At 38.9% G+C, this 19541-nt stretch overlaps 1 protein-coding gene across 3 annotated transcripts in view; it reads right to left on the bottom strand.

Annotated features, from left to right (window-relative positions):
* Nucleotides 1–19541, bottom strand: part of HIVEP3 (HIVEP zinc finger 3) — a 537183-nt gene that overhangs the window by 511473 nt on the left and 6169 nt on the right. The window contains exon 2 of one of the 3 annotated variants that reach the window (XR_013403392.1): nt 3764–4915. The exons of 1 other annotated variant lie outside the window; for it this stretch is intronic. The gene's annotated coding sequence lies outside the window, so the exon portion shown is untranslated. Of the gene's footprint in view, nt 1–1158; nt 4916–19541 lie in introns of those variants that run through there. One more of the 3 variants, XR_003723288.2, reaches the window with a different exon arrangement.

The following is a 19541-nucleotide window of genomic DNA, read 5'->3' as shown; positions in this document are numbered from 1 at the left end:
TTTTTTCTTTTGGGACAGACAGGATCTCACTATATTGCCCAGGCTGGTCTCAAACTCCTGGCCTCAAGTAGTCCTCCTACGTTAGTCTCCCAAAATGCTAGGATTACAGGCGTGAGCCACTGTGCCCAGCCATAATAACATGTTTTTCATAGCAGTGAGTCATTGTTTTATCTATGCAAAAATCTCTGAATTGTTTTTAATCTCTCCATATCCTCTCAAGTGACTTCTTGTTTGTTTATCTTGGTCTTTGTCTCCTATGTTGTTGATTTCCCTCAGATGTCTAGTGGTCCTTAGGAGATCCTTTACATTTGTTGTTGAAGGACTGTAGATTAGTATAGGTAGCTCATGTGTATTTCCTTTGTAGTTAGGCAGGCCTGTTTGCTCTGAATGTGAGGGCTGACTCTAGCCTTTGTGTGCAGAGATTCTTCTCTTTGGTACATGCAGGTAGGGAGCAAGCAAGTACATTTGGAACTCCACCACCTTCAAAGGAAAGTAGGGCACTTAAAAGTATTTCCCTCCTAGCTGGAGACAACTTTCCTTTCTACCCTCTGGCTCTACCCTCAGGATTTCCTTTTTATCTGCTGGGTCTACATCAGATATTACTTTGCAGTGCTTTCTTGCCCCAACTTTATACCTTTGGCTGTCCCTTGCAAATCATTCATAAGCTCAGAAAACCATTCTTAGAATTCAATTTGCTCTATACACATCTTAGAAAGGAAAGAGTTACTTAACCAAAATGTCCCAAGGACATCTTTCTAGTTAACCACCCAGAGGAGGGATGTCTCTGCTCTTTAATTCATCTCACCCCACCTCCAAGGCTCAGCCAAGATCACTGTCCAAAGCTCACTCTTGTCCTCCATATGTGCCAGTTCCTAGCTTGGATCCTGTCTGAACAAGGTCTCCCACCTCTGACACAATTCTTCATTTAGTTCTAGTACATAGTTTCCCATTGAAATAACAAACTGCAAGCCCAAGCCCATCCAGCTTGTCTTGATGAAATATCTTTTCTACCCAGAGTACTGCCTCCTGTTTTCAGAGTTGTCACAAATTTATTTTTTTTCTAGATGCCTTTAGCCACCATTTCAGAGGATTCCAAGAAGGCAGGGGAGGCAAATGAAAGTATTCAGTCTGTCATCTTGAAAAAGAATCCTGTGTACATTTCTATTAACACAAGTCAACTTTATTTCAATTCTTTTGACAATGTAGAGTTTCAGAGTATCTGGAAAGCCAACATAATGTGGAGAGCAGGGGATTAGAAGTGAAAATTGATACACTGAGTGAAATATTTTAAAATCTAGACTCACGTGTATAAAGTCAAATACACTTTCTCTTCATAACAAGAATGAGTTTCTGTATTGGCCACCTATTCCCTGCAAAGTTAGAAGTTAAATCTAGGTTATTTCCAGGTAAACTCAGTTACTTCTGGGTAAAATTAATCATTTCAAGCTTAACTTGATCAATTCAAGATATCATACCACTATCACCCTTCTTGTTAGGGTTCTAGCTAAGGTTTCTCAGGCATTTGGGGACATGGTGCCTGCCCTGGCCTCCATCCACTGCCTTCTTTCCACCTGGTCATTGCCCATTGGCCTCTATCCCTATCAAATCATCCACTGCTTCCATGGTCCTCATGTTGGCCTCCAAGCATCAAGGCAGAGGGATCACCCACAACCTTCCAATCTCAACTACAAGCTCCTTTGGGTTCTCTGACTCCCTTATTCTCAATCTCTCCCTCCATCCGCCTCTTTGCTATTTCCAAATAAATTATCTATAGACCAGGAGTTTTGGACACTGTCCTGTGCTACTCTCTAGTCTCTAATGAAGACAAGCTACGCTGCCCTTTTGTACTTTTGCTGGTGCTGTACCTTGCAGACACAGGGAACTTCTCTACAGGGCCTCATCCTGGGAAACAGCAAGAATGGAAAGTGACATAGGGATGTCCCTGCTCCTCTCACCCCACCTCCAAGGCTCAGCCCACTGCAAAAAAGACAGGAAACTAGGTATCTCTCCATGAACCCACTGGAATATAAACCCTGGAACATTTCCTCTGGTTCATCCCTGTCCCTGACTTAGGCCATATTTAGCTAGTTTACAGAAGAGGGTACTTTTATTCTTCATCTACACTGCCATGTTTTATTGATTCTAAGATGTAGTACATTTCTTTAGACATAGATGTCTTTTAAAATTGGGAGGTACCTTACAATTGGTGACCTCTTATATGTTATGAATGGAGTGTCTGTGTACCCACCAAATTCATATGTTGAAGCCCTAACCTCCAATGTGATGCTATTAGGAGCAGTGGCCTTTAAGAAGTAAGTAGGTTTAAGTGAGTCATGAGGGTGTGGTCCCCATGATGGGACTGGAGCCCTTATAACAAGAGGAAGAGCACTTGGTGGGGGCCTATGCAGGCGGATCATTTGAGGTCAGGACTTCGAGACCAGCCTCACCAACGTGGTGAAACCTCATTTCTGCTAAAATACAAAAATTAGCCAGGCGTGGTGGTGGGCACCTGTAATCTCAGCTACTTGGGAAGCTGAGGCAGGAGAACTGCTTGAACCCAGGAGGCGGAGGTTGCAGTGAGCCAAGATCATGCCACTGCACTCCAGCCTGGGAGACAGAGCGAGACTCCCTCTAGATAAAAACAAAAATAAAGAGAAGAGGAAGAGACCAGAGTTCTCCCTCTCTTTGCCATACTGTAAAAGACAGCTGTCTACAAGCTGGGAAGAGGGCCCTCACCAGAACCCAACCATGCTGGCATCTGATCTTGGACTTCCAGCTTCCAAACTGTGAGAAATAAATGTCTGTTGTTTAACCTACCCAGTCCATGCTACTTTGTTATAGCAACCTGAACAGACCAAGACGTTAGATGTGATGAAACACATTTCCAATCTGTTGTTTATGGCAAAACTTTATGCCTTGTGTATTAGTTTGATAGGGCTGCCATAAACTGAGTGGCTTAAACAACAAAAATTTATTGTCTACAGTTCTGGAGGCTAAAGTTCAAGATCAAGGTGTGGGCCATATTTGTTCCTCTCGAGGGCTGAAGGAAGGATGTGTTTTAGGCCTCTCTCCTTGGCTTGTAGGTGGCCGTCATCTCCCTATGTCTCTTCACACTATCTTCCCTGTATGCATGGCTGTGTCCAAATTTTTACTTTTTGTAAGCATATCGGTCATATTGGATTAGAGCCCACACTAATGACCTCATTTTAATTTGATTACCACTGTAATAGACCTTCTCTCCTTAATACGGTCACATTCTGAGATACTAGAAGTTAAGGGTTCAATGTCTAATTTTTGGGGAGACACAATTCAACCCATAACACCTCAATTTCTTCAAAGATTTGCTTTTGATGTTCAAAGCCAAACTCTTCCAAATGAAAAGTCGTGCTTTGTCTCTGCTATGAATTTGAAAATACAGATATTTAAAATCTCAATAGGAGCCCTACCTGTTTGTCTTTACATTCCTACTGTAACAGTGCAAATGCTTCCAGTAATGAATTAATAACAGAATAAGGGGAGGGAGGACATAGGGAAATTTTAAGGGGTGGAGAAGGAAGACATCTCTATTAATATTTCAAAATTTTGTCCAACTTCATCAAATCAGCCCAAGTTGCCAAATGTGCTGGGTCAAACCCATAGCAGTCTTCCACTTACAAGGAATACTTTATGTGCTGCTCTGAAGTCTCCATTTTAGTCCTTTCCAACAGCAGAGAAGCAGAAAGATACCCCAGGAATTTTGAAGACATAACCCAAAGCAGCTTACCAGAAACAAGAAATTTTTACATATCCATGTACGGCAATAGCTTTTACGAGGAAGAAAAAGTCAAAACTATTTCCCCCCAAAGTTTCAAGTAGCATCAGTAAGATGCACTCAGTCTGTCCTATGATTTCATGTGCCCCTGGCATAACGCCCCATGTTGGAGAAGCACAGCTTTCGGTGGAGGAAGCAGGAAGTTCCACAGATAAAGGGGTTTTGTTTTGTTTTCAGCAGAGAAAGATCTTCATTTTGGCACTGCCAGGAAGCAAGTCCTTTTCCACCCAAAGGACAGCATTTCCTGAAGAGCAGATACATGTCCCTTCCCAGCTGGTGGAGAGTCTGCCAGGTGGAAAGGAAATGGCATGCCACAAAATGAACAATTCAGCTGCATTTAAGCAAGGATATTCATATCATAGAGAAAGAAGGGACCAAGGACAAGCAGGGTGAGAGTTCAGAGGAAAGGAGAAAGTCACGCAGCCCCAGCACAGAGCAAGGAAGCAGGGGGTACAAAGCACAAGGAGGAGGTGGGGAAAAGGCAGAGAAAGGTGAGAAAATGGATGAGTTGATTCGGACTTGTGGCAAAGATCAGCAAATCTGAAACGATGGTGGGACAACAGAGCACAAATAAAGCTGGGCCAACAATATCCACATTCTGAGCTTCACAGAGTACCTAGAATGGCCACAAAGAAATAACCTGCTCTATTGTAGGTCCAGTGATGCCGATCTGTCCTCTCGTTTCCATTGGCTTATTGTGTTGTGACATCTGCTTAGGTGAACTTTCTAGGCACTGATGAAGCTGAAGTTACTGAGTGATTTCCAAAATTCACTCTAAATGCTACGATCAATGATAAATTTAGGTCTGAAAATTACTTAACCAACCCTTGAATGAATGCAAGTCAATGACAAGAATCTTCCCTCAAATTTAATAAGTTAAAGAAGGGTTCCTTGCTGGTTTTTATTTGCATCTCTTAGATTATTCAGCATCAACTCTGAGTGCATTCCAGGCTGGGCTCCTGTACAGTTGTGTCCAGAAAGGTCTCATTCTGTGGCTTTCATCTTCCCTTACTCCACTCACATAAAGATGAGATGGCAAACACATCTGTGACTGTCAGGCCTGTTTCGGCCTCCAGAGGTCCGTGCTGCTGGTGGTCAGCAGCCCTGTGGAGAGGCAAAGCCAGGGAGAAAGTGAGACAGCTTCCCAGGATCATGCTTAAGGAAATCCCCGGGGCTCATGGCCAACATCAAAACCCAACCAGCACCACCACCAAAGCAAAGAAATAAAATCAGAATTCCTCTATTTGTTATGAGGACAATTCTCAGTTTTCAAACTCACATATGTACGGAATGCAACTTACCTGTTCTCTAATCATCTTAATTTATAATGCAATCCTCTGTTAGAGATTAATTCCAGGCAATTCAAGGTCTCTCCTCCAACCCCATCTCCCTGGAATTAAGTCTACATTCCAGGGCCTTACTCAGTGAGTGCCAAAGCCTCTGAGCCTTGCCTAAATACAGGGGTATGGGTTTCCTCTGCTCTCTGGCTTGCCAGACCTGTGAGGGGTTTGCATGGTCACTGCCCTTCAGAATTCAGTGTAGACACAGAGCAAGACCTGCCTCCTAAGGAACCACGGACATCTGTCTTTCCTCCTACCCTCCAGCTCTCCTCCTCTCTCCTCACTAAGGGCAACATCACCCATCAGGAAGGGGCTTTAAAGGTACTAAAGAAGGCTTTTCTTACTCACGGGGCATCTTTCTAAATCTTTTTGCATTGAGTCCTTTGGTGCCCCACAAGAACCAGACTGTAGCAAATCAAAAGCTAAGCATCGATTTCTGAAATTCGCTATGTCACTTGTCCCCTGAGGCAATGAGCACAGAGCACCCTAGCTGCCTAGGCAGGGGATGTGCCTTCACTAAGAGAAACCAGAGGGACAAAAATCTCAGTGAATAACTGGAAACATTATCCTGCCACATTCTCCATCATCCTTCAGCTGCCTACACGGCAATGGCTATGTCTGCTTTCCTTTCAGGCTTTGTCCCTTTTGAACCTCTTGCATCAAAAGTCTTTAGGGAAAACATCAAATAATTAGACACTGTAATTGCTGGTTGCATAGGGACAGGAAGAAAGGGTAAAAGGGGCCTTTGGCTAGTTATGTGGGGCTGAAATAGCGTGAATGGTTCAAGGGACAGCAAGTAATGGAAAGTGGTTAAGACGGAGGAGGCAAGCATCCCATTTATGCTTTTAAAAAGACTCTATTTGTATATACACATAATATGTGAGCAAAAGTACAGAAAAAGATCGAGTTTCCACATTTTTTTCTCTATGTGCTCCTCATTGTTTAAATTATTTCCAATAAGAAAGTATCTGTGTTCTGTACACAAATGAAATGGAGAGTGCATGTGGAAGATCAGTGCCAGATAAAGGTGGACAGACAGGCAGTAAGGACGTGAAAGAAACACTTTCTTTAGGAGTTTGATCTTTATCATGAAACTGGTAAAACACACACAAAATTTAATAATCCTAGTTAGCATCTTCTGGTTATTAAATCAACATACACCCATTGTAGGCAATTTGGAATGCAAGGAAATACAAAGATAAATTTAAATGCCTCAGTAATCCCCCGAGAGAGCCAGCGTTGACATTTTGGTATATGCACATGAATATTTTTAACTATATGTGATCATTTTATGTAAATAGTTTGGTGTATATTTTCCCAGAATTTTCCAATGAAATATATATTTCTTTAAATGAGATCACACTATACAAATGTTCATCAACTTACTCTTTTCATTTAGCAATCAGTGTCTCCTGGTCATATGACTTCATCCACTAATACAGATCAACCTCATTCTTTCTACCAGACATAGTATGCCTTATTAAACAGAGTGTACCTTATATAACTGGTACTCTATTCATAGACATTTAAAGTATTTCCAGTTTTGATATTATAAAAATGCTTTAAGTACTATCCTGATATATTTATGTATGCAAATATTTCCTAGGATAAAATTCCTAGAAATGTATTGTTAGGTCAAATAGTATGCACACTTTAAATTTTAAAGTCCTCCAAAAAATGCTGTAGAAATAAATTATTCTAACAATCGAACATGAGAGTCCCCTTTCACCAAAGCTTAGCAACACTGAGTATTTTGTATCTTTTACTGTGTGATGATCTGACTGGCCACAAAATACATTATTATTTTATAAATATTTTCCTCATGTTGATATTTATTTATTACCATTTTAATTTTCTTTTCAAAGAAATTTTTTCCAATTCATGTTTCTGAGATTATAAAGAAAAGTTCATCCACATTTAATTGTGGACCTTTCATTTTCTATTTAACTATGTAATCTAGCTGTAACTCATTTTGGTTTAAGACTTGAAGTAAGGATCCAGGTTTTTTTAAATAAAAATTTTAATGAAATATAAGATACATACAGAAAAGGGCACAAGACATCATTGTACAGCTTGATGAATTTTCACAAAATAACCCCATCCCATACCATACACCCAGACCAAGAAATCAAATATGACTCACACCCTAAAAGTCCCCTTAATTCCCACTTCCAGTCATTACCACAACCAGGTAATCACTATCCTGATTCCTATTACCAGAGATTAGTGCTGCCTGTTTTGAGTGTTTGGCTTCTTTTTCTCAGCATTATGTTTGTGACATACGCCCATGCTTTTGCATGTGATTATAGATTACATATTCTCATTTCTGTATATATTCCATATACTATGATTTATTTATCCATTCTACTGTCTTTGGATATCTGGGTTGCTTCCAGGTTGAGGCTATTATGAATATTATGAATGCTACATACCTTCTTACATAGGTCTTCCATGATAGTCTTCCATGACGGTCTTCCATGATAGTTGTATGAGTTTACATTCCCACCAATAATATATGAGAGTCTAGTTGTTCCATGTTCTTGTCAACATTTGGTATTGTCTGACACTTTAAATTTAGCCATTCTGAAGAATATGTAGACATATCTTTTTGTAGTTTTAATTTGCATTTCTCTGACAATGAATGCAATTGATATAACTTTTAATATATTTGTAGGTCATTTGAATATCCTCTGTGTACAAAGTGTTTGTTCAAGCTTTTTGTCCATTTTTCTACTGGGTTATTTGCCTTTCTCATATTGATTTGTAGTTATTTATAGTATCTTCTCCTACTCTGGGCTTGCTCTTTCATTATCTTAACAGTACCTTTTGATGATCAGAATTTCTTGATTTTAGTCTAATCTAGTTTATCAATATTTTCCTTTATAGTTAGTCCTTTTGTGTAATGTTTAAGAAATGTTTGGTTATTCTAAGGGTATACAGATATCCGCTTATGTTTTCTTTTAAGAGCCTTATTGTCTTACCTAATATATATAGATCTACAATGCAGCTAGAATTGATATTTGTGAATGGCTTGAGGAAGATTCATTTTTTTCCATATGGATACTAAATTGAGTCAGCACTATTTACTGAAAAGACATCCTTTCTCTACTGTATTTTAGTGTCAACTCTGTCATAAAACAAGTGATCATATAAAGATCTCTTTCTAAATTCTCTAATCTGTTCCATTGGGCTTAAGGAAACAGGAATATGTCACCCCAAAATATTCCTCTGACATAAAAATTACTTTTTAGCTAAAGGCAATTAAGAAGCAGTAAACAGAGAAAAAGCTCACCCTACCCTACTTTCTGTCTACAGGCAGGATATAAACTCTCCTTGACTAGAGACAACTCTAGACTCTTTATCAGCCCAGAGACAGCATCAGAGGAACCTGAAAATAAACCTCATTCCATTAGTTTCCTCCCATATATTTACCTTCCCATCGTTTCCCACCATTGGAAGCCTAAAACACTTTCATTTGTCCATTCATTTGTCTACAAACGTATTGCTGTTTGTTGAAGATGCTATATAAGCCAGAGTTCTAAGCCATCGCTTTGAGATACTTTTCATTAAAGTTTCTCCCTCATGATGTGTGCTACACATGTTAATAAGCTTGTTTGTTTTTATCTTGTTAATCTTGTCTTTTGTTACAGGAATCTGTCTCAACTAAGAACTCATAGAGGTTGAGGAAAAATTATATTTCCTCCCCAACAGGGCCATTTGTCTATTTTAGCACAGATGCCACATTGACTTAATTACTATAGCTTTATAACAATTCTAAATATTTGGTGCCATAAGTTATCTCAGCCTCCTTCATATTCTTAATAATTGTCTCGGCTTAACTTGGCCCTTTTCTTTTCCATGCAAACTTTATATTCAGTTTGTTGATATCCATTTTAAAAGCCTGTTAGAATTTTGAATGGCTTGTACAATATAAAAATTAATTTAAGGAAAATTGACATCTTCACAATATTGAGTCATCCATTCTATGAACATGGTATATCTTTCCATTTCCTTAAGTTTTCTTCAATTTCTCTCAGCATATCTTCTTGTTTTCAGTGTAGAGATCTTATATCTCTATCATATTTATTCCTATGAATCTGGTGTTTTCTGAGGCTATTGTAAATGGTATTGTTTTTTAAATTTCATTTTCTATTTTTTATTGCTAGTATATGTAAATACAATTGTTTTTGATATATCGACCTGGTATCCAGCACCCCTGCTTAAATTTACTTATTAATTTTAATAGTTTATCTATAGATTCTTTTGGATTTTCTATATATACAGTCATGTTGCCTATTGATAATGACAGTTTTATTTCATACTTTCCAAACCATATACTTTTTACTTCTTTCTCTTGCCTTGCTACAATGGCTAGGATCTCTAATGTAATGTTAAATTAAAGTGATGCTAGCAGATATCTCAAGGAGAAGACTTTCAACATTTCACCATCAAGTATGACGTTTAAGATATTTTTAGGCACTCATTATCAGATTAACAAATTTCCTTTGCTTAGGCTTTTTAAAAATCATGAATCAACACTGAATTTTATCAAATCCTTTTTCTACATCTACTGAGATGATTGTATATTTTTACCCCTTTATTCTGTTACTACAAAGTATTATCTTGATTTATTTTTAAATGTTAAACTACTCTTGAATTCCTAAAGTTTATCCCACTCGGTTATAATGGATTATCTTTTTTATGTATCACTAAATTCATTTTGATTATATTTTGCTTAGTATTTCTGTATCTATGTCCAGGAGAGTTTGGTCTTTAATTTTCTTTTCTTGTAATGTCTGTGTCAGGTTTCGATATAATGTTTTTTCTTGAGAATGAGCTGGGAAATGTTACTTTTTTTTCTATTCTCTGAAAGAGTATGTACGATTGACATTATTATTTCTTTTAAGTGTTTGGAAGACTTTACTGGAAAAACCATGTGTCCCAGAAAATCTGTTTGTCTGCTGTTTGATGCAAAGGTCCTTAATAATGAATTACACTCTTAACTAGATATAGCTCTATTCAGGTTTTCTGTTTCTACTTGTGTTAGCTTTGGTATATCAAGTTTTTTGGAATTTATTTCATCTAAATTGTCATTCATGACATCCTCTTATTAAGGATATATCTTCTCCTAAAATATCTAACTAGTTTTCTCAAAACCAGTCACTGGATAATAAATCTCTTACAAAATGATATGCTGTGCTACCTCTATCATATAAAAATTTCATTTAATAAGTAATTCAAAAATATGTATTGGCTCAAACTATAAACCAGGCATTATTCCAACGTTGGGAATGAATATACTTTTAAAGAGGACAACATTCCTGCTTCATGGAGCTTTCATTTAATGAGAAGAACAGACAATAAACAAAATAGTAATAAGTGTTCTAAAGAACCAAGAAAGGTTAGGGTCTGGGGAGGTGGAAAGGAAAAGCCACTTTGAGGAGAACCTGAATGGTGAGGGAATGAGCCATCAAAAGATCCAAAGGAAGACATGTAAAGGCCCTAAGGTAGACATGTATTTGGCATGTTGTAGAAAGAGTGAGGAAGCCAGTGTGACTGTAGCAGAGCGAGTGAGAAAGAAGCAGAGATGATTTAGAAATCTAGGCAGGGGTCAGATTTTGCAGGGTCCTGGAGACCATGGTAATGATATGGGATATTAAAAATGTCATGGGAAAACACTGGCTTTGAACAAGCAAGTAACATGATCAGACTTGTATTTGAAAAGACTGTTCTAATTAATGTGTGTAGAATAGACCATAAGAGGGAAAAAAGGAAGTTGAGAAGCCACTTAGAAGCTATTACAATAATCCAAGCAAGGGATGGTGCTGGTTTGGACTATGTTGGGAACCTACATATCTACTTACCTCCCATATGGAGATAAGAAGTGGTCAGATCCAGGCTATATTTTGAAGGTAGAATCAACAGGACTTGCTGATGGCCTAAATGTGAGAGTTACAGGAAAGAAAAGACTCAAGGATAACTCCTAGGTTTTTGGCCTGGGAAGCTGGGTGGACAATGGCGCCATTTTACGCACCTGAGACTCTTAGGAAAGGAGCGGATTTAGAGTGGGGGGGTTGGGAGTCAGGAGTTTGGTATCGGACATATTACACTTCAGATTCGTTTATACACTCAAGTGGAGAATCTTGGTGGACAAGTGAATAGATGGGTCTGAATCTCAGGAGAATAACAAAAACTGGAAATATAAACTTAGGAGTCATGTGCAAATAGATACTTCATACCACAAGACTGAATTCATTCATCTGAGAATGGATAAGAAGTCTAGGGCCTGAGACCTGGGATACTACAAGAAGTTGGGAAGAGATTCAGGGCAAAGACTGAAGAATGTCCAGTGAGGGGAAATTCTCACGTGTATATCAGTCTGTTTCTGAATTCTCTACTCTGCTCTCCTGATCTCTCTATCTATTCTTCTGTCAGTTTTCATTCTTCATTTCAAATGACAAAACCAATTCAAACTGACATATGTACTAAAGAAAAACCAGGTAACCAGGTTTAGTACAAATGGGGTCACCTGGATGCAGTTTCTCTCCCTTTGTCCGCTATGCTCTCTTCCATGGTGGCTTAATCTTTGAACCATCATCTTAACCATTAGTTCCAGGTAATAACAACAGGAAGGCGCCCCACAACCAGGAGAAAAGTGAATGCTGCTGGGTAGCAAAATCCACAGATGCCTGCTACAATTCCTCTGCCAACCCCAAACTGGCTTAATTACTTTACTCACGGATACATTTATCATAACTAGTTAGGCTTTTATGTTCACATCACTACAACTCTTTCTCAGAAAATTTCCAGCTACTCATTCATATTTATTCATAAAGATATACTTCTAATCTGTCTCCTTCCACTCTGATGAGATTGCCCTTTCCCCAAAGCGCCTTAAATTTTTATTTCCTACAAAGCATCCCTCCCATGGGATGCCTGCTTCCATGCTCTCTTCCTGCCCATAAATTTACCCTCCTTCAATACATAGATCAAATCTTTCCTCCTGCAAGATATATTTCCCAATTACCACATCTGGAAGTGTTATCTCTGTCCTGTGTATGGCTACAGCATAAATAGCATTATTTAAATGGTCCAGATTTGTCAAGTATTTTTTCATATTTGTCATAATCTCCCAAGTAGGCTGTAAACTCCTTTGGGAAGAGACTCTTGTTTTATATTTCTACATATTCTTCTCAGCAACAAGCACAATCCTGAACACATAGTTTCTACACTAAATGCGTATTTTTAAACAATTGTCTGGTTAAGTCACCACTTCTATATATCTCTTCTTTTTTCTCTAAGGAATGAACAGCAACAGAAGAAAGTGATAGAATAATGTTTGCGGTTTATGATGTGGAGTCTTCTCTGTAGGTGAGTATCCATCGTCTGGGAATGGTTGTAAGTACTTAAAGTATCTTGGGTGCTGGAGCTTTGATTTTAGGCACTATGGAACATGCTGAGATACAATGATGAATAAAATGGACACAGCCCCTGTCCTCACGAAGCTCACAAATTTCTTTTCCAGGGCTGTAACTCCTTATTCCATTATTTTCATAGTGGTTTTTATTTTTTAAATTTTCAATTTTAATGTAATAAATTTTCTCAACTTTTATTTATTTGTTATTTTTATTTATTTATTTTGAGACAGAGTCTCACTCTGTCGCCCAGGCTGGAGTGCAGTAGTGCAATCTCGGCTCACTGCAACCTCTACCTCCCAGGTTCAAGTGATTCTCATGCCTCAGCCTCCCAAGTAGCTGGAATTATAGGCATGTGGCACCACGCCTGGCTAATTTTTGTATTTTTAGTGGAGACAGGGTTTCACCATGCTGACCAGGCTGGACTCAAACTGCTGACTTCAAGTGATCTGCCTGCCTCTTCTTCCCAAAGTGCTGGGATTACAGGCGTAAGCCACCACACCTGGCCATCAACCTTTTTTTAAGTTAATGTTTTTGGAATTTTATTTAAGCCCTTCCCTATGCAAAGACCATGAAGATATTCTCTTATATTACCATTCAAAATCTTCCATTTTTTTGCTTTCAAATTTAAGTTTTAAAAGCCCATTGATATGGTTTGGATCTGTGTCCCTGCCCAAATCTCACATCTAATTGTAATCCCCAGTGTTGGAGGTGGAGCCTCGTGGGAGGTGATTGGATCACGGAGGTGGATCTTTCATGAATGAATGATCACCATCCCCTTGGTGCTGTTCTCCCGACAGTGAGTGAGTTCTCATGAGATCTGGTTGTTTAAAAGTGTGTAGCACCTCCCGCCATTCTCTCTCTCTTGCTCCTACTCGGGCTCTGTGACATGCCTGCTCCTCCTTCACCTTCTGCCATGATTGTAAGTTTCCTGAGGCCACCGCAGAAGCTGAGCCAATGCCAGCATCATGTTTCCAGAACCATGAGTCAATGAAACCTCTTCCCTTTGTAAATGACCCAGTCTCAGGACATCCACTGCAACTGATTTTTATGCATTGTGTAAAGTGATAGTCAAATTACATATTTTTCATGTCATACCCATGAGTCCCAGTACCATTTATTGTAAAGTTTACCCTTTATCTGTAGCATCTCCTTCGTAATATATCCAGAGTCTGTAAATGCAAAGTAGTGTTTTTGGGCTTTCTACTTTGTTCTGTTGGACTCTTTGTTTATCCTTGAATCAATACCATGCCATTGCTGTTACGATAGCTTTATAATAAGACATGATATCCATACAGCAAGTTCTCTGACTTAGTTCTCCTTTAAATTGTCTTAGGTAGTCCTCATTTAAAATAACTATGATCATGGATATTTCTCTTCCTCTTTATGGTTCTGTCATTTTCTTCTCTATATATTATTTGGTTGTTAGGTACATATACATTTCAAACATATTTTCCTTGTGAACATAATTTTTTATCCCTAATAATGTTTTTAATCACAATCTCTACTTTATTTGATACACTGCTTATTATTTGACAGTATATAGTTTTCCATTCTTTTATCTTCACTCCTTCTGTAGTCTTATGTTTCCAATGAGTCTTCCTCAACTGGCTGGGATGTTGAATACCCTGCTTCTATTCCTTTTGTGCTTATTTTAGAAATGACAGCATACATTGTTAATGTATCAGCCTCAACACAGTCATTATCTTTACTCTCCTTCCAGGTAATATAAGCACCTTAGAATCCTCTTGATTCTTTTTACCCCCTTTCTTAACTTATATGCTGTTGTCGTCTTTCATTTCTAAATATTTTAGCCCATAAGATACTAAAATTTTGTTTATGCTTCATTGTTCATCTATATTTACATTCACCCACATGGTGACCTCTTTATAAAATCCTCAATTCCTCATAGCATCTCAGCTTTTTCCATCTGCAATTGCTTTCCTTCTGCATAATGTACATCAATTAAGATTGCCTTCAGTGAGGCAAAGTCACTAAAGTGGTGGCAAATTCCACATTCTTCTTTATATGAAAATGTTTTCATTTTGCCATTATTCTTGAAAGGTACTTTGTGCATATAATCCTAAGTTTTCAGCTATTTCAGTTACAGATATTATTCTACTGTCTTCTAGATTCCATTGGTGTTGAGAAGTAAGTAAAACACTCTTTCCAAAGTCATATGTCTTTTTTTTGTTGTTGCTGCTGCTAGAATTTTCTCTTTGCCTTCAGTGCTCTGCTTATGAATTCTCGGCTTAATAAATTTGATCAATTCTGGAAAAATCTCAGGCATCATCTCCTTGAATAGTTGTTTCTGCCCCATTCTCTTTCCTCTCCTTTCCAATTAAATGCATGTTAGATCTTCTCACTCCAGCTTCCATGTCTTTTGGCCTCTCTGTCATATTTTTTGTCTTTTTGTCTCCCTGTGCAGCATCTGAATAATTTCTTATGCTTCATCATTCAATTATTCACCACTTTCTTTTTGATTTTCTCAAATGTGCTGTCTAATGGGAAATCACTACATTTTAAAATTTCAGTTTTATATTTTTATTTCTAGTTCTGTTTAACCTTCTTAAAATCTGCCAAGCCACTTTTAATTGTTACCCATTCCATGAAGATATTTATAAGTGTACTTTTATATCAACGAACATAATAAGCATAGGTTTTTATTTGTCTCTATACTTATAATACATACAGAATTTGTGAGTCTGGTTTTCTTTTTTTCTATTCATTGCTTCTGCTGTTTTTCGCATCGTATTTTGTTTCCCTGTATGCTTTGTTATTTCCGACTGTACTGCTCATTGTCCCTTGAAAATTAGGAAGAAGGCGCCCTCCTCTGAAGATTCATCTTTGATTCTGCCAGGTATCTGGGGGTGGGGTTAGGAACCTGGAACTGGTTCTACCTTAAACTTGGAACTACCTTAAACCAAGTTCATAGCTTGAGGTTCTCAGAAATTGAGGTGACATAAAACCATCCTCAAATCTGTAAAAAGGGCCAGGCATGGTGGCTCATGCCTGTAATCCCAGGACATTGGGAGGCTGAGCAGAACAGATCGCTTGAACCCAGGAGTTCAAGACCAGCCTGGGCAACATGGCGAAACCCCGTCTCTACAAAAAATACAAAAAATTAGCCGCCCTTGGTGGTGTGTGCCTACAGTCCCAGCTACCCAGAAGGATGAGGTGAGAGGATCACTTGAGCCCAGGAGGTCGAAGCTGTAGTGAGCCGTGATTGTGGCATTGCACTATAGCCTGGGCGACAGAGCAAGACCCTGTCTCAAAAAAGAAAAAAAAATTCTGTGAAAAGGCTTGTCAGTCACAACAACGTACTTTTCCTTTTTTCTCTTACCCTGCTCAGTACCAGGGCAACCTCCCTGCTGTCCCAGAAGGGTAGAGAGAACTAGTTTTATTTCTGGTTCACCTTTGCCCTGAATAAATCCAGCTTTATATGGAGATGGTCTCCTATGAGACTCTCCACCTTGAGCAAGGCATGTACTTTGACAAAAACCTCTTTGTCCTGCAAGGCCACCAAAGCTAAAGTCTATATTTATTAGGATCAACAAATGTTCTCAGGGCAAAAGCAACTTAGGTGTTCTAGTGTTTTAGTCCCTCTCCTCAGCTCTTTAGTGCTTTTAAGAAAATCCAAATTTTTTTCAATTTAAAAAATATATCCAACATTTTAATATTTTCAGTGGAATTTTGGTCCAAATAACCTATCCTACCATTATCAGAAACCAAAGCCTACCATTTCCTCTCTCCATTATCATTGAGCTGAGTTTTTCTGGACAAGCTACAGTATTTGCATGAGATCCCTCTTGGCAGGGGAGGAGGATACTCTTTCAGATGAGCTGTTTTTACAACCCAAAGACTCTTCTTCCCTGCTACCACAGAGACAGAGTACTTCCTACAAATATGGCAGCCTGACTATATGATTCTTTACATAACCCCTCTTCTTTTGCTCTCTGAACCGAACTACATCTAGGAGGGTTTCTTCCACCAGCTGTACACTCAGTTCCCAAAACTACTGCAAGCAACAGATAACAACTTTTTCATGTCAGGGTGGACTTTTCATCTTAAAGAACATGACTTTTCCAGTGCTTTCCAAGATCTACTATCTCTGGGCTCTCTCACCATTTCTATGTTGCTTCCCTTCATTTCCTCAATGGCTTCTGCCTGATCTCATCTACTTGGGACAGTCTTTACATGTATTTTGAAGTCTATGGACTAAATATCTCTCCTACATTTGCTGTGAATAGAGTTTTCAAGGGTTTGTTGTTGTTGTTGTTGTTGTTGACCTTGCTTTTGAATGTTTCTAGGAAGACAAGTTGAAATGCCACCAAATGAAGCTATGTTTTTACACAAAGATTCAAATAATCTTGACTCCTCTCTCTCTCACACACATAACCAATACCCAATATATTGGCAAATTCTGTCAATGCTACCTTCAAAATATATTCAAAACTTGTCCACTTCTTGCCATCTCCATTTCTCTTTTAGTCCAAGCCACAATTGTATTTTATCAGGACTATTGCTTAGCCTCCTAATTAGTTTTCCTGCTTCACCTTAGCTGCCCTACAATCCATTCTCCATACAGAATTTACATTTCTAAGACAGAAGCTAGATCATGTCACCTGTGCTCAAAATCTTCCAATAGCTTCTTATGTCACTCAGAATAAAATCCAAAGTCTTTAAATAACTGTGAGGCCCTGCATTCCCTCCACCTCCTCCTCGCCCATTATTTGTTGCATTGAAGGCACAATATCCTCCTTGCTGTGCTTCACACAGGTCAAGCATACAATTACCTCAGGGCCTTTGTACTTGCTGAACCCTCTGTAGGTGTATTAGTTCATTTTCATGCTGCTGATAAAGACATACCCGAAACTGGGAACAAAAAGAGGTTTAACTGGACTTACAGTTCCACATGGCTGGGGAGGCCTCAAAATCATGGCGGGAGGTAAAAGGCACTTCTTACATGGTGGTGGCAAGAGAAAAATGAGGAAGAAGCAAAAGCAGAAACCCCTGATAAACCCATCAGATCTCATGAGACTCACTATCACGAGAATAGCACGGGAAAGACTGGCCCCCATGATTCAATTACCTCCCACTGGGTCCCTCCCACAACATGTAGGAATTCTGGGAGATACAATTCAAGTTGAGATTTGGGTGGGGACACAGCCAAACCATATCAGTAGGGAATGCTCCACCTCTAGATTTCCTCATGGCTTACTTTTTCTCACTTAATTTGCATCTCTGCCCAGATATCACTTTATTAAGAGGCCTTCCTTGAACAATCTGTCCAATACAATGTTCCCTCCCATATCCACTCCTGTCTCCTGACCCAGTTTTATTTTTCTTCTTGGTATTTATTATCATCTAATATATTTTATGTTTTGTTGTTGTTGTTGCTTAGCGTTGTCTTTTCTTCCATCAAAATCTAAGCGTTAGAAGAACAGGAACTTTGTCTTGTTTTGTTCGCTGATATATCATAAACATCTAGAACAGTGCCTGGCATTATAGTAAGTGCTCAGTAAATACCACAGAATGAATGCTGTGGACACAGAGGAACCCAATTGCAGGAAGTACAGTAGAAGGAGAGACCAGGAAGCACCTTTCTTTCTGCCGCCACATGATCTTACACCTCCTTGACATCCAGCTTCTTTACTCACTACTCCACTCCACCTTTCCAAGGTCACCACTTCCAGCTTGAGTTTATAAATCCTCCCTGCCTGAGGCTCCTCAGCTTACTGACTCAGTGTCCAAATCTCAAATCTGATTGGTCTTTCTTAGTCCAAAAATCCATCGAGAATCCAATTAGCCATTGCTGGGGGTCAGGGGGAGGGGAATGTGAGTGTATCCATTTACATGCCAAGTATAGTTACCCTCCCCAGGCTTCTACAAAGAGGAAATAAATGCTGCGGAATCTTTAATTAAAAACAAAACAAGCCTTCTCTAATACATCCCTGACACCGACAGAGAGAACATATATAACTTCTACTAGGATGCCTCTAACTCAAATGCCTTCAGAATCCTGGCAGGTAAGATAAATGGGTGAAGAGGCCAGGGTGGGGAATATGGCAAACTCGGGAGTCTATGCTGCATCCAAAGAGGGCAGCCACTGTAACTAACTACTGCCTAGAGGAACATGGGGCCAATGTCACCAGATCTTCTGATTGTTCAAGAGAAGGCAGGAATCTGTATTTTAGTGTGAACTCTCCCACTTGTTAAATGACAACTATGACAACTATGCAGACTGAAGAATATACAGCCACTGAGCAAATCTGGCTAAGGGATACCAGGGTACAACTTCTGTTTTGTAAAGTCAGCTCAAGAACAGGACATCAGTAATTTATCACACTCAAAAGCAATGTTTCTCACGGGGGCTCAGTGTGAAGATTTCATTAGTTGGAGTAACCAGTACTCTCAGTCCCCTTTCACAGCACCTGCCCCCATCTTCTCTACCAATCCTGGTACAAACTTCCACCAACTTTTAACCATGAGAGACAGAAGGCTTATTGAAAAGCATTTGGGCTTTGAAATCAAGTGGCTCTGGGCTAAAAACAAAACAAAACAAAAAACAACAGTATTACCTCCAAGCATTATTCCTTAACCTCTCCAAACCTCAGTCTACTCATCTGCAAAATGCGGATGTTAATTCCTACCTAGAAGGGTTCTTGGGAATAATGATTATTATTAACAGACTAGTAGCGGCCCCTTCCTAGAGAAAGGCATGATACTTGAAAAATCTGCAATTGTGATACAGAATGTTCATAATAAACTAATGCCATCTACATCTCTTTGTGGAATAAGTAGAGGGCAAAAATGCATTTAATAAATAGCACAAGGATGGAAAATACAGCTCTCTGAAGACCCAGGTCTTCACACCAATGTAGTTGCTTGAGAACCTAGTCCAAAATGTCTAAGTTTGTAGAAACTAGCACTAATTAGAATTCATAGACATCAATTATGTGATTATTCAAGAAC

The sequence above is a fragment of the Macaca mulatta genome, chromosome 1 (assembly GCF_049350105.2).
Source record: "Macaca mulatta isolate MMU2019108-1 chromosome 1, T2T-MMU8v2.0, whole genome shotgun sequence".
Lineage (NCBI taxonomy): Eukaryota > Metazoa > Chordata > Mammalia > Primates > Cercopithecidae > Macaca > Macaca mulatta.
This window is presented reverse-complemented; position numbering and strand designations above follow the sequence as displayed.